The sequence below is a fragment of the Staurois parvus genome, unplaced genomic scaffold, assembly GCF_062004578.1.
Source record: "Staurois parvus isolate SC_StPar_1 unplaced genomic scaffold, SC_StPar_1.0 ptg000636l, whole genome shotgun sequence".
In the NCBI taxonomy this organism is placed as follows: domain Eukaryota; kingdom Metazoa; phylum Chordata; class Amphibia; order Anura; family Ranidae; genus Staurois; species Staurois parvus.
The window spans coordinates 11,943,468-11,952,410 of NW_028318432.1; the positions used below are offsets into that span (position 1 = coordinate 11,943,468).

At 42.1% G+C, this 8,943-nt stretch overlaps 1 long non-coding RNA gene across 1 annotated transcript; it reads left to right on the forward strand.

The window, feature by feature from the left end:
- Positions 1-523: 523 nt before the first annotated feature.
- On the forward strand, positions 524-8,736 carry LOC149449154 (uncharacterized). The gene is made up of 2 exons (XR_016315452.1): positions 524-733; positions 8,505-8,736. It is a non-coding gene; the product is annotated as an uncharacterized LOC149449154 (long non-coding RNA).
- The last annotated feature ends 207 nt before the right edge of the window (positions 8,737-8,943 follow it).

The following is an 8,943-nucleotide window of genomic DNA, read 5'->3' on the forward strand; positions in this document are numbered from 1 at the left end:
GGGTTCGGACGCCATCTTGGTACACCTGTACACCTGAATATACCCATAGCACATGGGGAACTGCTTCTCTCTGTTGGAGGATATGTGAGTGCAATTTTTGCTATATATCTCTGAGTGCATTAAAACAGTGTTGCACTATGGAGGTCTGCTTTTTCTTGCATATGCACCCTGTGTCTGAGTCCGTATTGTGAGGGGAGTTATTTGAGTGGAACTCATTGCCTGGAGGAGGATCTTGATTAAGTCGGTGGAGGCAGTGGAGGAGAAAAACCTGGCAGAGATATATAATATATATAAAGCTTTGTGACCCGCAAGGGTCGAATGTGGAAGGTGAGGAGGCACTTTGGGTATATGTTGACTTATTTAGTTGGTGTAACATACTGTTTTATCTTGCTTTACCGGCCATTTGGCCATTTTTTGTTATTGCAAATAAAGATGACTATTGGTCTTTTAACATATTGTATGTTTTATACTTTTCTGCCCTCAAAGTCCCATGGAGTTTCTCTGACATTCCAGTCGTATCTCTCTGTATTATTGACCCTCAAAGTTCGTTCAAATTTCAAATGTTGGTATAGTAACTCTTCCGCTTTAGTAACTCTGTTTTTTCATTTTCATTGCAGCTAAATAATGGATTCCAAGCAGAAGAAATGTGCTGTCATTGAGTTCTTGGTGAAGGAGGGGCGCAGGTTATTCAACATCCGCAGTAGGGTACAGAATTGATGAAGAATAATAACAGGTATAGTTGGAAATTTCAGTCACCACATCCCTAAATTATATGTGAAAAAACAGTCAAAATCCCACTTTCTTTTCCCTTTTTTAACGGTGCTGCTACCTTCTCTCAGAACAAATTCAACAACTCTTCTTATTCATAATTAACAGCACAGCCCCCCAGAAAGCACCAACCCCTCCTTGTATAATTCATTACATGATGGCATTAGAAATATTAAGACAGATCACAAAATATAACATTCTTTGGAAGCGGGTGCAAGGTCCTGATGCATTTTGCACTTTAGTTTCTTCAGGGGTTCAAGGGTGCAGTTGACAATGGCTACTAAAGATACAAAACAATGGCACATAATATATAGTAAAAAAAACCCATACTATTACATGTATAGCACACATGAAGAATGATACATATTAATTCACTTAGAAATCCAAATGGGGGACAGAGACCAAGTCCAATAAATTAATTTCAGGCACGTCAGTGAGTGAGGAGGGCAACAGATGGTACCACAATTTAGAAGACATCCAAGAAACGACCCAAAGATCCAAGGGCCACGCACAGGGAGATAAAGCAATCCTCCTAAGTAGTTAAATAGTAAGATTCCATATAAACCTGTATAGAATAAAGAAAACCAAGGAACCATGAGAACACTATTACCACTATACTGTATATATTTGGTCTAACCTATCTAGCAACCACATGCCCAAGCAAATACCTGTAGGACTATGGGGCAGCCAAGAGGCTTAACCATATGATAGTTTCAGATTTCAAATGGGTACCTCTTCCAGTAGTAACACCTAGGTATAAAGGATTGCATTAAGACCCCCATCAAACATAGACCATAGAACAGTCCTACAAGGCAGCATAGCATATGGACAGAACAAATATATTTCCCCCCGTTTATAAGGCATTAAGGCCCATGGGCCGCAACATCTATCAGAAGTAAAAGAAAGATTATGTACACCTCTCCATGTTGCAAACGTGCTTCACTCTGACCGCCATTCAAAATGTGACCCCTCCATGCACGCTGTGCTGGCGATTATATAGAGGAGCCACGTGCCCTCCCTCTCCTGTGTAGATGCCCATGGCATCAAAGAGGGGCGACCCACATGAATGTGTCACTACACATGCGCCGCTCAGCCGTTCCGCATGGGCAGTGATAGCGAGACGGTGGAACAGCGGCTCATGGTCTGCACACCCACGGTAATGGCGGGACAGCGGTGAACCAGTTTTTCAGGTGGATCTGATCAGATAGTCCATGCATCCCTATGGACTGGCAGGAGTACACAGACTTTTGTCCATTTACACCCACCTTCCTCCAATCTGATCTGATTCATTAAAAAAAAAAAAAAAAAAAAAGAGAAGGGGATCCATCCCCCTTTGTCTAGGTGAAACAGATCGGTGAGTAGTCGGGTGTAAACAGAGCAGCGGGCTCTGTCCGTTTCTGCTCAGAGTAAACTGAGGGTACTTGGACCTGTCATCCACCCGCTCTGCAGATAGATCTCCTGCTGAGCAACCTGGATTCCACCCTGTGTAAAGGGGCCTTATTCTTATACAGAATTTATATAGTGCAGATAGTTTGTGCAGCGCTTTGCAATTTGCAGTAAGACAATACAATTCAAGGCAAGAGGGTTAGGAGGCCCAACCACAATTCCCCAATGTTCTATCCCTATAAAAATTCTGCATGTACAGAAAAATTGCTGTTGATCTATCAGGAATCCAGTGAGCTCCTAACTTCCTGTTTTAGCTGTCAACTCTGTGCCTTTGATGGAGTGAAATCCGAACTAGCATTGTCAGCCTTACTTACTGGGCTTCAGGACTCCCATCTCCCAGCACTTTCTGTATCTCTTTACATCTATACATTCAGTTCTTACTTTCTTTATGTCTTCCAAGAGCCTGCCCATATACGGTATGCAGGGGAAGGGCTCTTAGAAGATGTAGTTCTGGGAGTGTGCCTGGTGATGACAGGGAGTAATAGAAGTTGTTAAAAAAAAAATAAGTTAAAGAAAAAAAATGCTGGGACATGAGTCTGGTAGAGGGAAGGTTGGAGGTAAATTTGGGTAAAGCCTTGATGAACACTTTAGTGAGCGTCTTTTCTTTTCAGCAATATCTTCATACACCAAAGAACAACAGTTTTGCTCTTGTTGGCAGCACTTTAATACATGTTACCTACTGGATAATATCAATAGACTTTTCTACAAATTGTGCTACTCTGATGATTAGGATGAACAGAAATTGGGCGTTTTTTTTAACCCTAAATTCTGGGGAAATATAAGACAAACATTCACATTTTCGTTTTTAAAAATAATTTAGCTTATTTCTGTTCATAATAAAAATCAGACATTTATGAGGGACTGCTTGTCTCTTTGTGGGTCTCTTGTTTGTCCCATATAAGTGTAAATATTAAGTTGAAATGGTCAGAATCACCCATAAATCTTTGTCTTAGATGGGTGCCTCAAGGGTACATATGATCCAGATGAAAGTGTAAGAATGTTTGAAAGGAAAAATTATTCCTGCAGAGCACCAGTGAAGTGTGGCTGGATATTATTGGATAATGTCCTTTGATCTCTACCCTTTGATCCCTGCTGCTCAAAGTGGATTTAAACCTTAAAAATCAAAAATTACATTTTTTTAAAATAAGAATTCCAGGTATGGCAGTTTTTACACACTGTAGGTACATTGACCCAGAATGCCCCAATGTACGTATGCATGTGCCATACCTGTGTGATCCCTGTGGAAGCTGGAAATCACTGTAGTAGACACCGGTACGTCAGTGAATGCCACTAGCTTCCAAATCCCATGGTGGGCGGTTGCCCTGTATGTCGGTAGGGAAGAAGGTAGGACCTTCCTCCATGTTCCCATGTGACCAAGTGTGGGTCACATGCAAGGACTACTCCTAGGGTGGGTTCTTCTGGGCTACGCTAGGCACCTGTGACAGTATCACTCTACTTCACACATATGGGGTGCCTTTACTGCCATGCCCAGGGACAAGGCTGAGGCCGGTGTGGAGGAAAACACAACCTTAAGGCGGGTCTACTTTCAGAGATGAACGTACACCATGCACACCTGCACCATAACTGTTCTTCAGTTAACTCTCAGGTCCCCATGTAAATGTACATCTTCCCACCTGTAGACTTGGAATTAGGAGGGACACGTTGAGCCTTACCCACAACCACCTGTCCAGCTTTTTCCACTACTGTTCCCAGTAGAAGAATGGAACCCCACCGTGCACCTAGCTCAGGCTCCAAAGTGCACTGGACTGTAACTCTTGAACTTACGTACCTCTGTACAGGATGAGGACCTCTGCAGTGCAGTTCTGCTTCAGTTACTAGGGGGAGACTGAATATGGTGTAGGGATCTCCCTATCCTATGGACAGGCTGCATTAACTGACTGTAGATTTCCATTGCCAATGACAACCACTTATAGCACTGCACCATGATGACTCTTTTCCGTGCTAACTCTTCATACCCCAATATGTTAGTGACCCAGAACTGTAGCATTTTTACGGGTACTTGCACTAAACTCCTTTAAATTAATTCAGACCAGGCAGAAGGTAAAGTTTCAACACTTTACTGCAGGGGCGGACTGACCATTTGGAAACTCGGGCACTGCCCGAGGGCCTGGGGTCAGTAGGGGGTCCCATGAGATGCCCCTGGTACCTTTTTTTTCATAGGCTTTTTTGAGTTTGGGCAAGGACACAGGAGCTCCATGATCCCCTATTGCCCGGGGGCCCCATGAGTTGTCAGTCCACCCCTGCTTTACTGATGAAATGGCAAAAGAGTACATAGTCCCCCAGATAAGAACAGTCTTTTTCCTAAAACCCAAATCCTAACTCAGGCTTGAGTGCTACCCCGCCATACATGCAAAGGTAGAGCACATGCATATAATCAGGTCCATCAGTGGCATTCCCCAGTGGCTGGTTTCTTTGGAGTGGACCCCAGGTTTCAGTGGCTTCCTACATCACGTCAGGCTTCCAGCCAGCAATGTAGCGAGGAGCTGCAGTTCTTAAAAACCAAAGGACCTTGGACTCCGGACCACTGTCCCTTTTTATACACACATGACTAGTGAGTCAGAAAACCCACCAAGCCAAAGTACTGGAAAAAACATTAACCATCACTCTCCCGCCTGGGGCTGCACCTAACTAGCTAATTTACAACCCGCTAACATGTTACTTACTAAACACAGAAGGTGACCTGCTTGGCACAGGGGCAATTCAGAGAACGCTTTGCATTTTCTCATTGAATGCAAAGTGTTTTTTGATTGGATAAAGTGTAGACTGCAGTGTCACTGCCCCACCTCATCAAATCAGAAGATGCTTTGAGTTTATTGAGAAAATGCAGAGTTCCCTGAATGGTGCCCATTGCCAACCTCCTATGTTCACAATGCAACAGAGCAAACACTCAGCAAAGGACCCAGAAGGTAGCGGAGATCACTTTAGTAGTGGTGCCTACTGCAACTATTTACTGCCACAAGGAATTTACAGGTACTGCACATGTATACTTATTTGACATACCTAAACTTCACTTTTAAATTTGTACATAGTGATCCTTTAAAAAACATTAAGTGTACCCTTTAAAAAGCTTTCTAAAGTGAACCCATGCTTGCTTTCAAAGGTGCTGCCTGAGAACAGTCACCATAAGATGCCTTCTGTTACTTATTTTACCCAGAAAGGTTTAGTGCCTCTCTCATTTAGTTTGGCTTTGCTAATGGGGACTGACTACCCATGATTTCCTGGCTAAGCCCTACAAATTTCTATCCCAGACTGTCTCAGTGGCTAGGAAAGGCACTCTCACTGGAGGAAGGGTGGTAGTTGATGGAGCTTATCCATGAACTTGGTGGAGCTTATCCATGAACTTTGTGCAGTTTATCCATGAACTTGGTGGAACTTATCCATGAACTTGATGGAACTTATCCATGAACTTGGTGGAGCTTATCCATTAACTTGGTGAAGTTTATCCATGAGCACAAGGCAAATCAGGTATCAAAATGAACTAACCCAGAGAGGGGCATATTTTGGACAAATAAAGGTAATATCAGGTATCTTGTGGGGTCTGCGCTTAGGCAGCTCATTTTAAAAGTTTAAAATTGAGTCAGGGCACATATAAAATACATTTGTTCCATAAAATGAGAAGTTTTTGTTGCTAAATAAAAATGTTCCTAGCTTCTTTAAAGTTTATCTGCAGCCTCTGACGAAGAAGACAAATGCTCTCACTGGCTGATGATGCTGGTGATAAGATACACTGTTGAGTCTCGAGGACATTGTTTTCTGATATATAGAGATCTGAAAGGAGAAATATTTTTGCTTATTATCATATCTAGTGCTACTACTTTTACGTCATCAGAGTAAAGCAAGATTACAAAAAAAATGAGGAACCGCGATGACCTTGATAGCTACAGTAAACATGGTTGGTGAAATAGATATAATGCACCACATTTCTGCTAAATACATCGGTCTGTATTTAATTACATATATTATAAACTTTTACAAACTTCCATCAAATGTGCAGAAAATGTGAACAACTTATACTAAAGATGTGCTATATTGAAAAGCATGTTTTAGAAACAATTGCTTTTTGCTTTAGAAACATTTTGCCCTAAGCTTTCAATATTAATATGTACATTTTTGAGGAACTTCAGGCATGAAAGAAAAAATTGTATATTGAACAATTTATAAAATCCCCTGACAACCTTCAGAAATCTTATAATGGGTAGTCAGACCTTATTTCTGCCAATGCTCCACATGCTTTATCTTAAAGCCTATGTTTAGCTAAAGTAAAAAACATAAAAAAATTAGCACAAGGGACATAACTTACAATTAGCATGATGTGTCCCTTGTGCTCATTCTTCTTTTAGGATAAATATTGCTCTCTAATTTTCCTCTCCACCCCTTCATCCTTGCCTCCGTAATTATTTGGTGCTGCAGGAGTTGATACAACTAAAGGGCTGACAGGAGCACTTATCAAGAGAGCTTGACTATACCCACCCTTTCCTGCCACATCCCTCATTCAGAGAAGGTAGGACCTTCCTCCATATTCTCAATTAACTTGTTGGGCACCAAGTGTGGGTCACATGCAAGGACTACTCCTGGGGTGGGTTCTTCTGGGCTACGCTAGGCACCTGTAACATGATCATTCTACTTCACACATATGGGGTACCTTTACTGCCGTGCCGTTTTCACCAATGCTCAGGGACAAGGCTGAGGCCACCATGGGGGAATACACAACCTTAAGGCGGGTCTACTTTCAGAGATGAAACACCATGCACACCTGCACCATAACTGTTCTTCAGTTAATTCTCAGGCCCCTGTGTAACATCTTCCCACTGTAGATATGCAGTTAGGAGGGACACGTTGAGCGCCCACAGGCCTTGTGTTTGATCTTCTATGAATGACACAGGATCTATGAATGCAGGGGTTTGAGCTATCAATCATCCACCCCATTCATAGATCATGTGTCATTCATAGAAGCTGTAGTACAACTTCTATGAATGGTGGCTCCGGGAGGGAAGGGCTAGCATAGTCAAGCTCCCTTGATTAGAGCTCCTGACAGCCTCTTAACTGTATTAACCCGCATTGCACTGGAAGATTACAGCAGCGGGGGGCTTAGGAAAGAGGACATTTTCTTCCAAAAGAAGAATCAGCGCAAGGAACACATCATGCCAATTGTAAGTTATGTCCTTTGTGCTGATTTTTACGTTTTTGATTTTAGCTAAACTTAGGCTACGTAGTACACTGCAGGCTTTTAAAGAAAAAAAACTTGCAAGACAATGGCATAATGTGCTAGTAATCATCGCATACTAACACATTATGAAGTACTTACCTTAGAGTGAAGCACTCTAGCGGACCACTGTCACCGCTGACAGGGCTTCCATCTTCACTTGGTCTTCCTTCCTGGTTCACGTGCTCCGGCCAATTTGACTGGCTGAGCCACAGTGACGTGACTCCTGTGCATGTACATTGGAGTTTCGTCCGCGGCACAGAGCTCTGAAGGGACGGCACAGGTATGCCGTCCCTTCAGAGTGGATGTGCCCTTGACGTCACCGGCAGAACGCAGTGTGAATTTGCCGTGAAAGTTCAGGAGATATTCACTGTACCAATAGGCAAGCATTATTGTAGGCTTACCTGTAGATACAGGTTAAAAAAAGACTTTACTTCTACTTTAAGGGTTAGCTTCAGTCAGATATAAAATACACAAATTCAAATGGTATTAAACCCAAAAACCCTTTCCCTCTGTTTTCAGCTGGTGATCTGGCCAGTAACACACCTCCTGTATTAGAGTGCCCCCACTCAGGATGAATGAGCACAGGGGGCACATTTGGAAAGCAGCCATGTCAGTCTGGGGGGGGGGGGAAGTGTTAGCTGTACTAGCAGATTTAAATCTACTAACCAATTGAAGCCAAACTTCAACTAATACTTTACAATTAGTTACAGCAATTTTTTTTCCTTTTGTGATAAAGGTTTATATAAATAAAATAAAGCTAATAATTTAAAGCACCCCTGTCAGTGAGAAATGATTTGTCTCTTCCCTGTAACTTCAAGAGATCCTGTTCTTTTGAAAAGCAACAGACTTCCTGGATCATAAGGTGAAAATAGAAGAAAGAAGCCTAAAAATGAAACAAATACAGCCATCACATCTAAGAATTGGCAAGCTGCAGTATATTAATTGTTTGCTTTTGGGTTTAATCACTTGATTGCAGCTCTGTATTTGTGCACACATCTTTAAATGTATTTTTAAATGCAAGCAGTTTAAGTATCTGAAATAGTTTGGTATTTTTCTCTTGCAGTCAGAGATCATCACAAGGAGCTGTTCAACAACTGCTGTCAAGTTGTTCCTCCATGAGGAGAGTTTAATACTGGTTCTAATATAGATCTGTAAAGTCACTGTTTTCTCATCCAAGTCCACCCAAGTTTTATCCTGTGTTAAGCCTTGATGAAGGGGGGTGGTGTTGCCCTTGAAATGTATTGGCTATTTTTATATGAATTTTCACCAACAATTAAAATGATCTAGAACTCTTATTAGGCTTTGGCCTGGCATTCCTTTCTGTATTTCTGTGCTTTCAGCTACCATTGGATGCTCATTCAGGGAATCCTTGCTGTTTGGGAGATGCTTTGCTAGAGCTATTGAGTTTGCTTGATGTTTTCTTTCATCTGACTACAAATACAAGTCTAAATGTTCCCAGTGCCTCTTTGAGCATGTTGTTCTGGAGGCTATTGTATTCTGAC